This window comes from Podarcis vaucheri (genome assembly GCF_965113315.1).
Source record: "Podarcis vaucheri genome assembly, chromosome: 8".
Taxonomy (NCBI): Eukaryota; Metazoa; Chordata; class Lepidosauria; order Squamata; family Lacertidae; genus Podarcis; species Podarcis vaucheri.
This window is the reverse complement of record NC_138766.1, coordinates 21,169,388-21,187,477: the sequence shown is the minus strand read 5'-3', so window position 1 is coordinate 21,187,477 and position 18,090 is coordinate 21,169,388. Positions and strand designations below refer to the sequence as shown.

The 18,090-nt window shown below is 42.4% G+C and overlaps 1 protein-coding gene and 1 long non-coding RNA gene across 3 annotated transcripts in view; one reads left to right on the top strand and one right to left on the bottom strand.

Annotated features, from left to right (window-relative positions):
- LOC309538833 overlaps window positions 1–18,090 on the bottom strand; it is a 379,365-nt gene that overhangs the window by 101,589 nt on the left and 259,686 nt on the right. The window lies entirely within an intron of this gene.
- The window catches only part of CDH10 (cadherin 10), a 408,163-nt gene that overhangs the window by 250,348 nt on the left and 139,725 nt on the right, over window positions 1–18,090 (top strand). Inside the window, exon 1 of one of the 2 annotated variants that reach the window (XM_082234350.1) lies at window positions 17,279–17,298. The exons of the other annotated variant lie outside the window; for it this stretch is intronic. The gene's annotated coding sequence lies outside the window, so the exon portion shown is untranslated. Of the gene's footprint in view, window positions 1–17,278; window positions 17,299–18,090 lie in introns of those variants that run through there. 2 annotated transcript variants of the gene reach the window in all.

Genomic DNA, 18,090 nt, shown 5'->3' with positions numbered 1-18,090 from the left:
CACATTGCTGTATTTGAATAAAGTTGTGGCCAAAATTATGCCAAAAAAAAATTAAACAAAAATTAAGTGTCCATTGTGTTTTCCTTTGGGGTGTATTGGGGACCTCGACACGCAAACAGCCCCACTGCATAACCTATGGTTCAAAGCTGGCTTATTTCAAACAAATTATCATTAAGGCTGACCACAGTCCATCTTATCTTTGTCAGGTTTGGAAAATATGACAAACTGCAATTAAGAGAAAAAGAGAACCCAAAGTTTTTGGTCTTCTTGTGGTGATTGAAGCAGCTCCCTGTGAGAGCTGGGCTTTAATGTAGGGCAGAAAATACTTGCATATGCCCTAGATTTCAGTGGGGCTGTTAAAAACAACCACAGCCAGTTGTGCCTTGTTTTGCTGGAGGCATTAAGGAATCAGTCCAAGCAGGTAGCATAGTTACAACCTCTCTCTTTCAGCTACAGGTACACAACAGCCGCCATATTTTCTGTCAGTTCAAATGAAGGATGTCAGTGCAGCACAAAGTGTGGTTTGGACATGCATTCTCACTTGTAGCCTCACTCAGAATGTGCCGCTTCGCTTTTTGTTTTGCTTCAGCTGGAATCAAAGACATCTTTTGGAACAAAGCTTCAATTACAGGGCAAGTTTTTACTAATGAAGCTATTCCGTTTTTCTACGCCAGTCAATTCTTCTTAGTTCCCTCAGGCATTCCATTTCATGTGACAATTTGAACCTCAAGTGCTCATATCCTTGCCCCTTATGGATTCGTTTTAGTCGTTTTATTTTTAATGAATCTGTATGCTGCCCTTAAATTTTCAGGGCAGTGAACATTAAAAGAGAGAGAGAGAGAGGAATAGGGACACCTAAAACAATGATATTTTTTATGGCAGTTCAAACGGAAAGAAAAATAAAAGAGAAAATGCAGAAGAAAACAATGAGATTTAAAAAGGTGAAAGGGCATGGGGGGAAAAGAGATCTCTTACCAGTGCTGAACAAACACTAAGTGTCCCCCTCTTGGCCGAGAAATCCATAAGTGTTCTGCCACAACTCAGACAGTGCAATACCAGAAGGAGGCCTTCAAAGATGGCCCCATTGAACAGTCAGTTTAATATGTTTAGTGCTTCATCCATCTACCATAAACTGATAGGAGTTTGTACAACAGATATCATAAGGTTACTAGTTACCACTCCACCATCCCTGACTTCATCATACTGGTGGGGGCAATTGGGAGTTGCGTGGAGTCTACAGGTTCCACACCTTTGCCATACAATCTGTCCCTTTGACTGTTTCTCATGCTGATTTGTCTCCGGTGCGTGGATTTATTCAGATATACTCAACATTTGTTCTGAAATAAAACAGGAGGTACTAGCATTATTTATGCCTCTGCAGTGAGAGGTTGAGAGGGTGGTCCAAAAAATGGACCTTTTCTGCAGCGGCTCCTCATTTGCTTCCCCCAGGGAGGTTCAGTCTACACCTTCTTATACTGTACCTTATGTCCCTTTAGTCACCTGGCAAAAACATTTCTCTTTAGCCAGGCCTAACATCCTATATCCCTTTAAATGTGTTTGTGGGTATTAACTTGATTTGTTTTGGTTCTTGTTTCCCTTATGTATTTCGTGTGTTTGTCTTGTATTTTTTTGCTGTGAACTGCAACAAGAACTTTAGATGAAGGGTGGTATACAAATTTAATGAAGGTATAATAATAATAATAAATTCCCATGTAAATTTCCATGCAGGAGTTCCCGTTGCGCTCTGAAGGCTTGCGGATAGCCACCTGAAGCCTGGAGAGTGAGAGGGGTCGGTGCACACCGATCCCTCTTGCTCTCCATGCTTCGCTTCACTGGAGAGGCACTGCACAGTTTTCCCTCTCTGAGCAGCGCCCCTTCAGCAAAGCGGGAGGAGAAATGGAAGGGCTCCATTTCTCCTGCTGCTTCACTGAAGGAGCGCTGAGCAGAGAGGGGGAGAATTCCCCCCCCCCCGTTCTCCCCCTCCTATGGGCATCCTATAGAGTGAAAAATACAGTAAGCTACACCAGCTTCTGAATAAGGTAATCACCTGGAAGATGGGCCATTCTGAGAACAAAGGAAGGGGGCTATTGACTGGATGGAAAATAGGTGGGGCTCCTCCTCCATCTTGTATATAATTAGGTCAAAAGCCAGAGTGTAAGGCAGAGTGTGCAGGGATATGACCTAGAAGTAAAGCCAGGGAGGCAGAGCAAGGTGTTTGATGTCTGTTTGAACCCAAGGCTGCGGGTATGGGAGAAACTAGACCCCTTTGGGGTGTTGATGCTGTGCACACCTCCATCATAGGCTCAGGTTGTAAATATGTGTAAAGAAGCCATATATTATGAAGACACCACAATCTCCACTATACCTCATTTCCAAAAGGAAACATGAACCCCTGGAATCTTACACCATTCAGAGATTGGAGTGGATTGCAACATCTTACCACCTGTAGTGGTTTTGTGTACAAATTTTTGCAAAAATGTCTTCCATCCTGGACATTTTACTGGCCCCCCTTCTTCTTCTTCTTCTTCTTCTTCTTCTTCTTCTTCTTCTTCTTCTTCTTCTTCTTCTTCCCCTCCTCCTCCTCCTCCCTTTCTTTCTTTCTTGCTTGCTTTCATAAAATGTAAATACCATTTGTTCGGAAAACCCCTTCCTCAAAGCATTTTCTCCGTTTTTAATAAATCCCCCCCCCAAAAAAAACCCCATCTCATCTCCTTGCACTTACATCTGTGGGCTGATTTTTTCAGTTCTCAATTACTTGTCGTTAAAATGAGAAATTATGCTTCTGAGTCTTCTAAATCACTGTAAGGATATCATTTTGTGAGTCACTTCAGTGACTCACAGTGGCTGAATGTAGACTCCTATTCATCAGATATCGTTACTTGCCAGTTAGTTCGCAGACCGACATGGCAAATTGGCTATTTCTTTTGTTCTCCTAAGTGGTAAAAATAATTTCACCAGCCTCCTGTTTCCCCAAATTTCCAATCAGGTGCAGAATCATGATAATATTCTGCAGATCACTTGTCAGGACAATGCAGAAGACAACCAGCTTACCAAACTGATGACATGATAACATGATAAATTACCACTTGGTAAATGATCATCTGTTTTCAGACAGAATAAAGAAAAAAAAATACAGTAATTCGGGAGAAATATGTTGGTATAAGAAAGAAAGAAATGAAATTAGCGTTGACAGGATTTGAAACTGTTATAAGGGAATGATGGCGTTGTCATGTAGGGCTGTCGTAGTAAAAAATAATAATGAATTTTTTGGCAAATCAGCAAAAATGACACTGCCATCACGGGCTGCCATATGTCCAGATTTTCCCAGACATTATTACTGATTTCTGCCCAGACACTGCTGCCAACTGCAGTATTCCAGATATGTCCAGGAAATTCTGGACATATTGCAACCCTATGTCATGTATCCCATCAATTATTTTTGTGTGTGACCATGGGTTGTATCAAGATGGCTAATGCATCATGGGAAGAATATACGTTCTGGTGTCTCATGAGTAACCAGATTGTTACTGAGTTCAGCCTTTCTATTAATTTTGATTATGCCCCTTATCTCTTAACTCCAGAAATGTCCAGGTTTGAGGGAAAACTGAGGAAAGCAAAAACTTAGGTATACATGGCAAGAAAGCTACACTTGTTATATGCTGCCCTCCATATACATTAATCCACAAAGATGTACCCTCATTGGCTAAGCAAGTCTCTTTCAATGTCTTCCTCCTTCAAGCTGACAATTTACCAAACTTCTTATGTTCAATAATTTTTAATGAAATTTCTCCCTCCACACACACCACACACACATTAGTTGATGGAGAACGGTTGGAAAATATGCATGAAAACTTTTAAGCACTAAATATAACTTCTTTTATGGCATGCCATGATTCTGAGCTCAAGACTTGGAAATGCTTGCATATAGGGGAATCCATGTACGCATGTAGACCTTGTTGGGTGTTTTGTGCTCATGCCCTCAACCCAGTGATTCAACGGTTGTGTGAATCTTGTGTTCTTTCGTAAGCAAAGTGAAGGACTGGATCTACACACAGGAAAAAATGCTATAAATAAGGAACTGCCCTGAGACCTTCGGCTATAGGGCAGTATAGAAATAATAATAATAATAATAATAATAATAATAATAATAATAATGGCAGAAATTAATCATTATAACAAAAGGAAAAAAACACTATGGGATTTATTTATTTTTGCTCTCTGGCACCATCTGGTGTTGCATGTTTATAATGCGTTCAAAACACTGTTTCTTGACTAATGTAGATGAGTCCTGGGTGACTATCACAGGCACACACCCCACAACAAAAGGTGAATTCTCTGGATTTGTTGTTGTTTAGCTGTTTAGTCGTTTAGTCATGTCCGACTCTTCGTGACCCCCTGGACCAGAGCACGACAGGCACTCCTGTCTTCCACTGCCTCCCACAGTTTGGTCAGACTTATGTTGGTAGCTTCGAGAACACTGTCCAACCATCTCATCCTCTGTCGTCCCCTTCTTGTGCCCTCCATCTTTCCCAACATCATGGAGTCTTCTCTTCTTATGAGGTGGCCAAAGTATTGGAGCCTCAGCTTCAGGATCTGTCCTTCCAGTGAGCACTCAGGGCTGATTTCCTTAAGAATGGATAGGTTTGATCTTCTTGCAGTCCATGGGACTCTCAAGAGTCTCCTCCAGCACCATAATTCAAAAGCATGAATTCTTCGGCAATCAGTACTGTGGGTATTGATTAATAAGGGTGACAGGATCTTAGGGTAAAACAGATTGTTGGGGGTGATGGTGTTCCCATCCCTTTGACATTAGGATAATTTAGGCCATAGGATTGTTGTCATTCATCTGCCTGGTGACCTTTGTCAATTGCTTTGGTTTTCTTCCTCAGCGTTTCTTTCCCTCTCTTTGTCAGGTTTTTATCATTTGCCAATGACTGAGTCATCCCAAGGACGCTCAACTTTGTGTTTCGGCTGTTCTTTCAGATGTTTTCATATCCTTGTTTGGAAATGTTAGAAAGTGAGCATAAGGAAATTGACATAGTGGGAAGTACAACAAAGAAAAGAAAAAATCCCAGTTGAAATGATTCTTACTCATTGGCAAGTGATAGGATTTGAACTGCACATTCATGGCAAAGGCTTTGAAAATGTATTGACTGATGGTTATATTTTAAGTAATGGATCATGTGTCTGGTACAATTCCATTTAATCTATTGAGAGCCCTATGGATTGTGTGGGCTCTGGGTCAATTTTCCTTTATACCTGCCCTTGCCACAAGCAGTTGCTTTTATTCAGTTTGCTCTCAATACAACATCTGTGCATCAGGTCATTAAAAAACAAAACAAACAAACACATTTGTTTCTACTGGCATATATTTTCCTCTCATATGCTTTCATTCTTTAGAAGTATCTGATACATAGTTTTATTTCATTGCTCCAGATTGAATAGTTTCTTTTTTAAACAATGCTAAATGCTTATTTTAAAAGTCCAAGAATCTCAGTAAATGTGTGGGGGTTTTTTGTTTTGGGAAACATACTTAACTTAGCTAGAATTTGTATCGTGAGTCCTACATGCCTCAGGCTTGTGGCAGCCTCATCCATCTGAGGACCATATGTGTGAGAACATAAAAACCTCTGGATCAGATCAAAGATGTGTCAATGCCACAATCCTGTCTTCCACAGTGGCCAGTCAAATCCCTCAAGGGAGTACAGAAGCAGGTATGGAGGTCAATAGCTCTCTCCAGCTATTGCTTCCTGGCAACTTGTGTTCAGCATCATAAGACATTTAAACTTGGAGGTTCCATATAGCCATCAAAGCCATCACCAAGTTCTCCAACAGCAGACTTAGGTGATTGGGTGCTGACAGGACTGGAGTCAAATTAGGACCACGAGGAAGCAAGAGAGAGATTGCAATCGGAACCACAGAGATAATGTTGATTTATTTTATTTTAAAACATTAATACTCTACTATTTCTCCTTAAAAACCTCAAGACATCTGGCAACGAAATCAAACCATTATTTAACAACACAGAACATTGTTTACAAGGGTCAGATATAAGAATAAGAATAATTTACTATTTATATCCTGTTCATCTGGCTGGGTTTCCCCAGTCACTCTGGGCGGCTCCCAACCAAATATTAAAAAGCACAATACAACGTTAAACATTAAAAAACTTCCCTAAACAGTATGGGCACAGTAATCCGAAGCTCCGTGGAGTAAGGAAAAGAAATAAAAAGGTTATGTCTGCAGTGGACAGCCTGTGAAAGTGTATGAGAGAATTGCCTCGACTCATCCTTTGGCTTGGAATCAACTTGATCCCCTCCCCCTCTTTCCTTTTTCCTTTCTACTTCTGCAATGGAATTCCTAACTGGGGACTTCCCTGGCTTTTTTCTGGCCCATGTAGGACCAGTCTGGGTAGTTGGCCTTGGTGAAGATTTGACGTTTTCATCCCCAAAAAGTTTTTGATTTGAGTTTCTATTGAAATGAGACTGCATTTTAATGTTGCATTTTAATCTTGTTTCTAAGTTGTATTTTAATCAATTGTTTTTATCCCTGGTGTTAGCCACCCTGAGCCCGGTCTTGGCTGGGGAGGGCGGGGTATAAATAAAATTTATTACTACAACTACAACAACAACAACATGGGGGTGGGGGAGATATTTTATGTTATGGTGCCTAATTTGTGGGATAGTCTTGTCCCTGAAATAAGTCAGGCACCAATTCCTCCAGGTTCTCAGTACCTCCTGAATACATATTTATTCACCCATGCTTTTGCTGCTTCTTGACACCAGGCCATCAAGAATTGTCTGGCTGCTCCAGATTCATTGTGGTTTGTTAAATTGTACTTTTATTTATGAATTGTAAATGTTTAATGATACACATGAACACATGGGACTGCTGTGTTAGAGTTGTTCAGTGGAATCCCTGATTTGGACCTTCTGTATAAACAAATCAGCTTTCCACCCCAATGATGAGTTTTAAAGCTTTCCTGCAGAATAGTTTTAACATTAACTACATTTAAATATTGTTAAGAACAAAATAAACAAGGAGCACATTGCAAACATGAAATGTGTTTCAGCCCTTTCTATTCTTTATGCAGTTCAGTCAACGTTCCTCTCTCTGGTCCCAGAGAGAGTTCCTGAGCTTGTTCAACATTGCAGAGCTTGTCTGCAACAACTACTGCCAGCCATCTCAAGTTTCCTCTCCTGCTGTGAGAGCTGCAACTTGGGTTTCTGGCAGACAAGTCATCAGGTAGTTTAGCTCTCTGAAATGGGAAAATGCCAGCCTTCTGCTTTAAGTGGAAACTCTTGCTTCAGGTACACTTCTCTTTGCAGCATTCCAAATGCAATGAATTCAAACCCAACATGTTGTATACATTAAAGTTCTCATTTTAACATGCGGCTCCTGCTTTATCCACTCAGCAATCCTGTTGATCCCTTTTCCAAGCCCACTTTTTGTGCACCTGCACAACCACTTCTCTATTTACACCTGACCCACCTTGGCCTATCCCTACATGGCAAGGGACGCAGGTGGCACTTTGGTCTAAACCACTGAGCCTCTTGGGCTTGCCGATTGGAAGGTTGGTGGTTTGAATCCCTGCAACCAGGTGAGCTCCTGTTGCTCTGTCCCAGCTCTTGCCAACCTAGCAGTTCAAAAGCACACCAGTGCAAGTAGATAAATAGGTACCGCTGCAGCAGGAAGGTAAACAGTATTTCCATGCACTCTGGCTTCCATCATGGTGTCCTGTTGCACCAGAGGTGGTTTAGTCATGCTGGCCACATGACCCGGAAAGCTGTCTGTGGACAAACACCGGCTCCCTCAGCCTGAAAGCAAGATGAGCGCCGCAACCCCATAGTCGCCTTTGATTGGACTTAACCATCCAGGTGTCCTTTACCTTTTATCCCTACATGATGCACTCAGTTGAGAGCCAGTGTGGTGCAGTGGTTAAGAGCGGTTGTCACGTAATCTGGGAAACCGGGTTCGTGTCTCCGCTCCTCCACATGCAGCTGCTGGGTGACCTTGGGCCAGTCACACTTCTGTGAAGTCTCTCAGCCCCACTCACCTCACAGAGTGTTTGTTGTGGGGGAGGAAGGGAAAGGAGAATGTTAGCCGCTTTGAGACTCCTGAAGGGGAGTGAAAGGCGGGATATCAAATCCAAACTCTTCTTCTTCTTCTTCTTGAGGCGAGTTGGAGGTGCTTCAGAGAGAAGTTTGCCAAACTTCCCTCTGAAGTGCCTCTCTGCATCCATTAAACAGCTCACCCGGGGTGCCTGACACTCATGTTTCTCGCTGGCTCACCTGCCTGCTGTTCTGTCATCATGCTGGAGCTCATGACGATTCTAAACTGCAGCAGAACAAAAGTGTATATGAAGACACACGCACACACAAACGTTTTGAACAAACGTCACAGCTCCTTCTTGTGTTTTGATTTTGGAATGGATAAAATGATTCATTGCATTTCAGCAAGGTCCTGAGGCACGGCCTGTTGTGGGTGGTTTCACACAACAGTGTTCTCCACCATTGGGTGACTTTCTGCAGTATCATCAGAGTGCCAACACCTTCTCAGTCAGACTGAGATCAGCATGAGCATTACAAGCTCTGCTAATGATGAGTCAGAATCACCTGACACCATCCACAGGAATATATATATATATATTCAAGAACACCACACATGCTGTTGTGATTTAGCTTTGACTGTTGTATCAGGGCCTATCATTATGGCAAGGAGCAAGACAAAAGGTGTCACTGTTTCATAATAGTGGAGTTCACCATCTTCAGCTCACAGACAGGCAGATGTAAATTCGTGGGGGGTTGCGAAAGGGGCAGCACCTTGGGGTGTCATTTTTTCTTCAGGATCTGGTGGTGAGTTAGTTGCCCTTGCCCTTGGGGGAACCACCCACTAGTCAAGAATCCCTGGAGATGAAATCACTTGTCGCCACCACAGAGTAGAAACATGACTATGTAAATGTATTCCTCCTACTCTTGTTGAGCAGCAGTTATAATTCTGTAAAATGTTCTCACAGGCACTTTTTGTGGGCTTTGTGCAGTCAGAATTATGGTATCTGTGCCTGCAGTAGAGCAGCATTTCTGGAGTTTGTAAGAGCTTGCAGTCCCTGTCCTCAAATGGAGGAGCTCTTTCGACATGGCATGAGTCAAGAGCAGGGCCAGGACACACTTCTCAGTTTCTTTTTTCATTTCCTGCACAATACAAAACACTCTGTGGCACTCATTTGCCTCCTTCCACTTCTGGTATATTTTGCCTCAGTTTTCACCTTCAACCAAAAAGGGGGAGAGGAAGGGGGGAATGGGTGGGCTAAGTTTCATGAGTATTTTTCCTCAGTTTCCACTGCCCTTTGTTGATATTTCCTCCATTTTTATTTTTATTTTTTTTAAAAAAGGAAGAAAAAGTGTCTTCTGTTCCTTTGCAAGGTGCCATACTTGAGTAGAGAATTCCCTGCACCTGAAGGAAATTCTCAGTGTTGTACGCCACCTGGATTCATAGCATCAACTCTCTACCTGAACTGCTTGATTTTTCTCCAACAAGCAAGACAGTATCGGCTAAAAACCACATGCCTCTCGGATTATGGGAATTAAACACCTTTGAGCTGACATCTTTGTCTGTCCAAACCAACCCTAATGCTGCTGTAATAGGCTGAGAAAATACACCTCCAGAGAATCCAATGTCTCATGGATGCCATGTTTGTCATAGGACCTTGGGTGACCTGAGGGCACCCACTTCCAAGTTGGTCAGCTTCTTAATCTCTCATATATGCGACTGCTCAAAACCCATTAAGAAGAACGACAGCTATGTTGTTGTTGTTTAGTCGTTTAGACGTGTCCGACTCTTCGTGACCCCATGGACCAGAGCACGCCAGGCACTCCTGTCTTCCACTGCCTCCCACAGTTTGGTCAGACTCATGTTTGTAGCTTCGAGAACACTGTCCAGCCATCTTGTCCTCTGTCATCCCCTTCTCCTTGTGCCCTCCATCTTTCCCAACATCAGGGTCTTTTCCGGGGAGTCTTCTCTTCTCATGAAGTGGCCAAAGCATTGGAGCCTCAGCTTCACAATCTGTCCTTCCAGTGAGCACTCAGGGCTGATTTCCTTAAGAATGGATACATTTGATCTTCTTGCAGTCCATGGGACTCTCAAGAGTCTCCTCCAGCAGACTTCTTAGCAGACTTCCAGCAGACTTCTGTGCAACCCATTCTCCCCACTCCCACCCCATGGGCCTTTGTCTTGAGTTTGTGGCATTCTCCAAGCAACTGGGGAGAATGTTTTGGTCATGACATCGAGATATGCAGTGACATGGGGGAGGGGGTTCCTGCTCTAGAACAGGGGCTGCAAAATATTTCAAGCTCAAGGACACAGATGGGGTATCTATGGGAGGAAAGGGGAAATCTATCCACAAGAGGTCTGGAGAGTAGCAATGCAGGAATGGGCCTTTTCTGTGGTGGATCCCTGATTGCAGAATGCTCTCCCCCAGGGAGGCTCGTCTGGCACCTTCATGACATATCTTTCAGCACCAGGCGAAATTGTTTCTCTTCAACTAGGCCTTGGACTGGTTAACATTCTATCACTGTGTCCAGTTCTGGGCACCACAATTCAAGAAGGACACTGACAAACTGGAACGTGTCCAGAGGAGGGCAACCAAAATGGTCAAAGGCCTGGAAACGATGCCTTATGAGGAACGGCTAAGGGAGCTGGGCATGTTTAGCCTGGAGAAGAGGAGGTTAAGGGGTGATATGATAGCCATGTTCAAATATATAAAGGGATGTCACATGGAGGAGGGAGAAAGGTTGTTTTCTGCTGCTCCAGAGAAGCGGACACGGAGCAATGGATCCAAACTACAAGAAAGAAGATTCCACCTAAACATTAGGAAGAACTTCCTGACAGTAAGAGCTGTTCGACAGTGGAATTTGCTGCCAAGGAGTGTGGTGGAGTCTCCTACTTTGGAGGTCTTTAAGCAGAGGCTTGACAGCCATATGTCAGGAGTGCTCTGATGGTGTTTCCTGCTTGGCAGGGGGTTGGACTCGATGGCCCTTGTGGTCTCTTCCAACTCTATGATTCTATGATTCTATGACCTTTTAAATGTATCTATGGGAGAGGGGTTATTGGTTTTTTTTCGTTTTCACTTTTGTTTTATTATGTATTATGTATTTTGTGTTTTCATTTTTTTTTGTTTATAATTTTTATTGAATTTTCTGTTTTACACTTCAGAATATTCATTTAACCAACCTTAAGATATCAATGACTTCCCTTCTTCTCTTTCCATGGTTCATTTTACATAACATAAATCCCTGCCTATTTTACAAAAAAAAACAACAACAACACCCTATACCATTCAGTATTCCATTACTGCATCCATCAAAACTTAATAACACTGTTGAATTTATCTTAATGCTGCCAGTGTTTTCAGCTGTACACAATTATTTCCCATATATTCAATAAACGTTTTCCGATCTTCTCTAAATGCATGTTCTTCTCGTTTTTGTATTCTATATGTTAAGTCCTGCAAGCTGCGCATATTCTGTCAACTGAAGTTGCCATTCTTAAGTTGCCATTTGGTTGGGACCTCGCTGGTTTTCCATTTGGGAGCTAACAAAACATGGGCCGCAGTAATGGATTACATAAATAACCTTTTTTGCCACCTGGGAATTTCAGTCTGAATTGTCCCCAACAGAAAGGACTCTGGTTGTTTGTTGTTGTTTTTTTTTTGGGGGGGGGAGTACTTCCCAACATTTTTTTCAATTAATTATGGATCATTTCCCAATACAGTGGTACCTCAGGTTAAGTACTTAATTTGTTCCGGACGTCCGGACTTAATCTGAAACTGTTCTTAACCTGAAGCACCACTTTAGCTAATGGGGCCTCCTGCTGCCGCCGTGCCACTAGAGCACAATTTCTGTTCTCATCCTGAAGCAAAGTTCTTAACCTCAAGCACTATTTCTGGGTTAGCGGAGTCTGTAACCTGAAGCGTATGTAACCTGAAGCGTATGTAATCTGAGGTACCGCTGTACTCTTTTACCCTTTTAGAAGTCCACCACATATGATTGTGTTTTCATTTTTATGTTGTGAACCTCTCTGGAATCTTTGGATGGAAGGCACAATACAAATGAAATAAATGCATGGGCCTCCAGATTTTGTTGGACTCCTGCTTTCAACAGACCCTGCCAACACGGCCAAATGTCAGGAGTGATGGGAGTTGTAGACCAAAAATATCTATGGGGCAAAGTTTCTAAGATGCTGCTCTGCACAGGTGCCAGTCCATATGTGTGACTGTACAGATGGCCAGCCAAAGAACTACTTTCATATAAGTAACTGGTCTCTCTTCCCCATCCCTTTTCTTAATTATATAGTATAGTAGCTGCACCCGCCCTAATTTTACACGCTACATTTTTTTAAAAAATGAAAAATGTTTGTGATGCTGTTTTGATGACAAACGCTTCGCTGCACAAGTTCTGCTTCTTCCTCGTGTGAGCGATGGGACTGGAGCTAGTTAGCTGTCGTTTTCTATCGTTTAAGCCATCACATTTTGGCAAGTGCAAAGTTTAGACAATGTATCTGGGAAAACACAGATTAACCTTATCAGAGGAGGAGGGCTTGCTCGTTTGTTCATTTCCGTGCAATTGCATATGCACATATATGCTTATTTCAGCATAATGGGATGGCAGTGTTACTACCTGTCATCTCTTCAGGAAGAGATGCATTCGCAACACTACTGAAGCAATGCGCTAAAATTTACAGCCGTGCCAACTAAAATACACTTTTGATTAAATCTTCCCTCTGAAAAATGCTACGCTGACACTTGGAATGGGGGTAATTTATTTACGTTAGGAAAGGATCGAGTAAACAGGTTGTGCAAACTGGCTTTGCTATTTTCAAATGCCACTGTCATTGCTGGAGTTAAGGAAAGGCTGAAAAAACTTGGGAGAACAACACTGTGTCCCTGATATTCAAAATGCTCAATCAAGCGATGGCGTTTTTATACAATGAAAGTCATTTACAGTAGTCCAGTATTGAAATGAGACATAAATAACCTAACACCCACCCACAGCACACTGACCTACCAACAAATGAAACTGATGGGGCCAAACAGAGGGGGAAACTAGGTGATTTTCAGCAGAAAATAAGGTGATGGGATACTAAATAATTTCACTCTCCGCTGCCATTTCTCTTTAACTTTTCTCTTCCCCTCACAGAGTTCCAGAAGGGGGGATTTCATACCCTCCAACTTTTCTCCGATGAAAATAGGGATGCCCTATTCCATTATTATTATTATTATTATTATTATTATTATTATTATACCTCACCCATCTGACTGGGTTGTCCCAGCCATTCTGGGCGGCTTCCAACATATATAAAAAACATAATAAAATACTAAACGTTAAAAAGTTTCCCTATACAGGGTTAACTTCAGGTGTCTTCTAAAGGTTGTATAGTTACTTATTGCCTTGGCTCAGAGGTCACATGACTTCATACCCTCCAACATTTCTCTTAGTAAAATAGGAACATCCTCTTCCCCTCTCCCTACCACGATCATCTATAAAATGTCCTCATCTGCGTTTTAAAAATTCTGAAAATTCATTTCTCGTACCATATGAATAAAAATACATAAATGGGAACTATCAAGCTTTTCAGCCTTGAAAAGGATTAAAATAGTACTGTTACGAGTTTGTGGATGCCAGGCCATTCTTATCACTGGGTTCAACAAGTGTTAAATGTTAATCAAGCCAGGCTAGCTAGCTGCCTGTTGTGGTGATCATGTGGGTGATGGGTCATTAAGATAACAAAGGAATGGGGGATCCAGGCCTGATGTCAAATTCCTTCAACTCTTAGAAAAAACCTGAGTGTTTTAGAGCAGATTTCGCAAGGATGTGACCTAGAAGCAAAACAGTGAGCTGAAGAGAGGGAGAAGCAAGACATTTTGGGGGTGTGAACCCCTCCATTGCAGGTTTAAACCACTGAGCCTCTTGGGCTTGCCAGTCAGAAGGTTGGCGGTTTGAATCCGCACGGTGGGGTGAGCGCCCATTGCTTTGTCCCAGCTCCTGCCAAACCAAGAAGTTCAAAAGCATGCCAGTGCAAGTAGATAAATAGGTACCACTGCGGTGGGAAGGTAAACAGCATTTCTGTGCGCTCTGGCACTCGTCACGGTGTTCTGTTGTGCCAGAAGTGGTTTAGTCCTGCTGGCCACATCACCAGGAAAGCTGTCTGTGAACAAACGCCGGCTCCCTTGGCCTGAAAGTGAGATGAGTGCCACAACCCCATTGTCGAACTTAACTGTCCAGAGGTCCATCAACTTTTACCTTACCTTTATGTTTTAACAAACCTTATGTCCTAAAGACACCACAGTCTCAACTGTGCCTCATTTCCAAAAGGAGACACAAGCCCTCAGTAAGTGCCTGGAATCTCATGCCGCTTGGAGATTGGTGTGTCTTTGATCAGAGACTGGGGTGGCATGCAACAGTAGTTAACATCTCAATGTGCCCAAATCACAGCAATATTTGGCTCCAACTTGTCCTTTAAATTTATGGACCTTGAAAAAATTCCACACTGCTGGGGCAGCACACGCTTTGATGACTGCCAATGGGTGAGCCTGGAGACATGAGAACTACTTTGAAGACAAAATACCAGATATTTAGTTCATATATGCGTCCTTTCTCGCTCAATGTGCTTTTGAGCTTGAGGTGAATGTCAAACTATTGATTCAGGCCCCCTGCCCCCACCTCTGGAAACATAATGGATATTCCTGATCGTGATCCTTTATCAAACAAAAATACCCATTTTATGTTCATTTGACATAAAATGAGAATATTTTAAAATGTCACGTTCCACACACACAAAAACTCATTACTGCAAGGATATTACTGCCCCTCTTAGCCATTTCTCATTTTAAACCAAGGCTGAGAATGCCTGATCAAAGTTTAGCTAATTTTTCAATGCCAAGGTTCATCCATGGACAAATGTTGAATTATTTTAGGGAAAACGGTGTCTTTGAACATACGCAGAGTGTTTTTCTTTCACCGCTGCCTTCAGGGATCAGTTAGGATGCAGGAAAGCTTCCAGGTGGGTTTTGGACCTTAGTTACAACATTATATTAATATTAATTAAATTAAGCACCAAGTGGGGAGATATTATATTATATTTAATAATATAACACCTGGAGAGCTATTGGCTGTTGCAACCCAGTGATGTAAATGTGTAAATGTAAGGCTTGAACATTCATTCCCCTGTTTAGGAAAGTTTTGATCTGCAGTTATGGAATGGGTACTTTTATGAACCATCTTTTTGAGCATAGTGGATGGGGTGCCCCAAACATGGCAGCCATCCTCTATCCCAAAAGCTGATTGGGCTAGGGCTGCCATATTTTGAAGATGAAAAAAGAGGGCACTATGACGACTCTCATTTTAAATGTCCCTACTATATGTAGGCTATAGAATATGTGATATATTGCTGAGGGGGGCAGGAGAAGAGAAGAGGAAAGCAAGTCTTCAACCACCAGTTATGTCTTGGTCTCATCCAGAAAGCTTAGCCAAAGGCATTTTGGCAAATTTTAAAAATCCACCCAGACAGAAATTTTAGCCCTGAAGAAGAGGACGTGTCCTGGAAAAAGAGGATACATGGCAACCCTAGGATTGCGCTAATGTTTTCTATCTTTTCAGAGCGCTGTAATTGCCTTGGCAACAGTGTTTCCTCCCCTTCTAATAAGGAGCATCTCCACCCCATCGTTCTGCCCAGACACTGAGGTCCAGCTCCGAGGGCCTTCTGGTGGTTCCCTCCCTATGAGAAGTGAGGTGACAGGGAACCAGGCAGAGGGCCTTCTTGGTAGTGGCACCCACCCTGTGGAACGCTCTCCCACCAGATGTCAAAGAGATAAACAACAACCTGACATTTAGAAGACATTCTGAAGGCAGCCCTGTTCAGGGAAGTTTTTAATGTGTGACATTTTAATGTATTTTTAATCTTTGTTGGAAGCCGCCCAGAGTGGCTGGGGAAACCCAGCCAGATGGGCGGGGTACAATAATAAATTATTATTATTATTATTATTATTATTATTATTATTTATAACTCGTCACCTTCAGGCTACTTTGTTATGATCCCACCTTGTGGAAATGCAGGTATTAACAGCAGAGACATGTCTGATGTTTTATTGTGTTTTTAATATTCAGTGGGAGCCACCCAGAGTTGCTGGGGAAATCCAACCAGATGGGTGGGGTATTATTATTATTATTATTATTATGGAATAGGACTGGCTTTTTTGCCCTCAGTAATGTTGACACATAATCCAGCATGAGTTGCTTCATGGTTTTATGACATCACAAGGAACACACTAGCTGGGATCACAATGAGAAGAAACAAGGAGGTGGTGTGTGGAATTAGTAAAAGGAAAAGAATTGCAAGGAAGGACACTGTTAAAATGTGGGGTGGGGCTTTTTTTGAGACAGTTACCTTGGGACTAAAGACATCTGCCACATTTTCGTAAAATCACCCCTCAAAAAAAACAAAAAACAAAAAAACCCCACACACCAAAAGGGGTCGTTTTCACAGCATGTCAAAATGCCCACGAAAAGCTTTGAGGTGAGGGATGATTCATGCATAGCACCTTGAGTTCACTGGAGGAAAGGAGGAGTATATTTTTTTAAAAAATAAAATAAATGCAGCAAAGCCCTAATTTGCCCCCCTTATCAGACATACTAGTAAATGTTGATAGCTAACATTTAGCATTTGCTCCATGCTACCTACTGACATTCACCGGCATGTCTGAAAGGGAGGGGGGAATTAGGGCTGTGACAATTTTTCAAGATATCCTGGGGCATCAACATTCATATATGAGTCTTAGCATTCACCATATCCAGGGCATTCACTGTTACATATACGTCACAAACAGATATATCACAAATTATGGCAGAAATGTTCATTGTCATGACTGTAGCTCATCCAGTTTCTTTGCCTGCGCTGGCAACTGAGGGGTCAGGCAGTATCTCCCAGGGGACCAGAATTGCCCTAGCAGCTCTCATCCTTGATCCTTTTTCTGTTGCAGGTGTGCCATATTTCCTAAATTCAGCGCTCGCTAACTCCCAGTCCTGAGCTGCGGTAGCTGTTGCTTGAAGAGGCTGCTTTGACCTCATGCAACGGAGAGAAAGTGTGCAGGTCTGGTGCCTTTATGAAACAGAAGCAGAATAGACTTTGGTGGAAACGCCTGTAGTTTCTGCAGGACTTCACATGGCTGACTCTGTCTGTCATGACTGTTTCATTCCGAGCTTCGGGTAAATGGAGGGAAACGATTTGAGGAGGTGGACTGCTCAGGTATGTCTCTGTGACTGATGCAACTTGGAGTTAAAGGAAACAGAGAGAGTATGGCAAGTGGCTGTGTGTCCTTAAGGAAAAGTGGTTGCAATTTTTGCCTTGCTTTTTTTAAGGAAAGACCAAGATTTTGAGGTGTCTGTTGTAGGGTGTGGAGCCAGCACGACGTAATAAGTAGGAACTGTGTTTTGATGTGATGTATCCCCCCCGCCCCCAGTTCCCTCAGATATTTTTCCTCCTTCAGTTGAACTATTTGAAGTATACCAATTCATGACACTTCAGTTGTAGCATTTATGTGTTTGTAGCTTGCTTCTCATGGTGAATAGCTTTACAGGCAAGCTTTGCTTATCAGTTGCAAGCAAATTTCCCTGCCTTTCCTCAGTAAAGCTTAGGGCAGAGACTTTTTCAATGTTATAGTCGCACAAATGTCACCCTGTCTCCGGTGTGCTGGTTGGGCTGTGAGATAGTAGCTTGTCTAAGACCACCCCGTTGTGTTGTGTGGTTGAATTTGAACTCAAGTCTGCCTACTCCAAATCCTAAAGTACAATATACAACTCAGAGGTAAGTATCACTATGTTAAATTATAGTTACTTCTGAGTAAGTTGGGGGGGATTTCAGCCCCAAACTCTTTGATATACACACAGTGGGTTTCCCAGACTCAGATCCTTTACAGTGTTTACTTTTAGACAGAAGTTTCAGTAAATTCCATGGCATTTACTCCCGGGTAAGTGTGTGGATTTCAGCCTTACCTGACTATTTTGTTGCTTCTTCCTTGCCATCTATTTGTCAGGCATC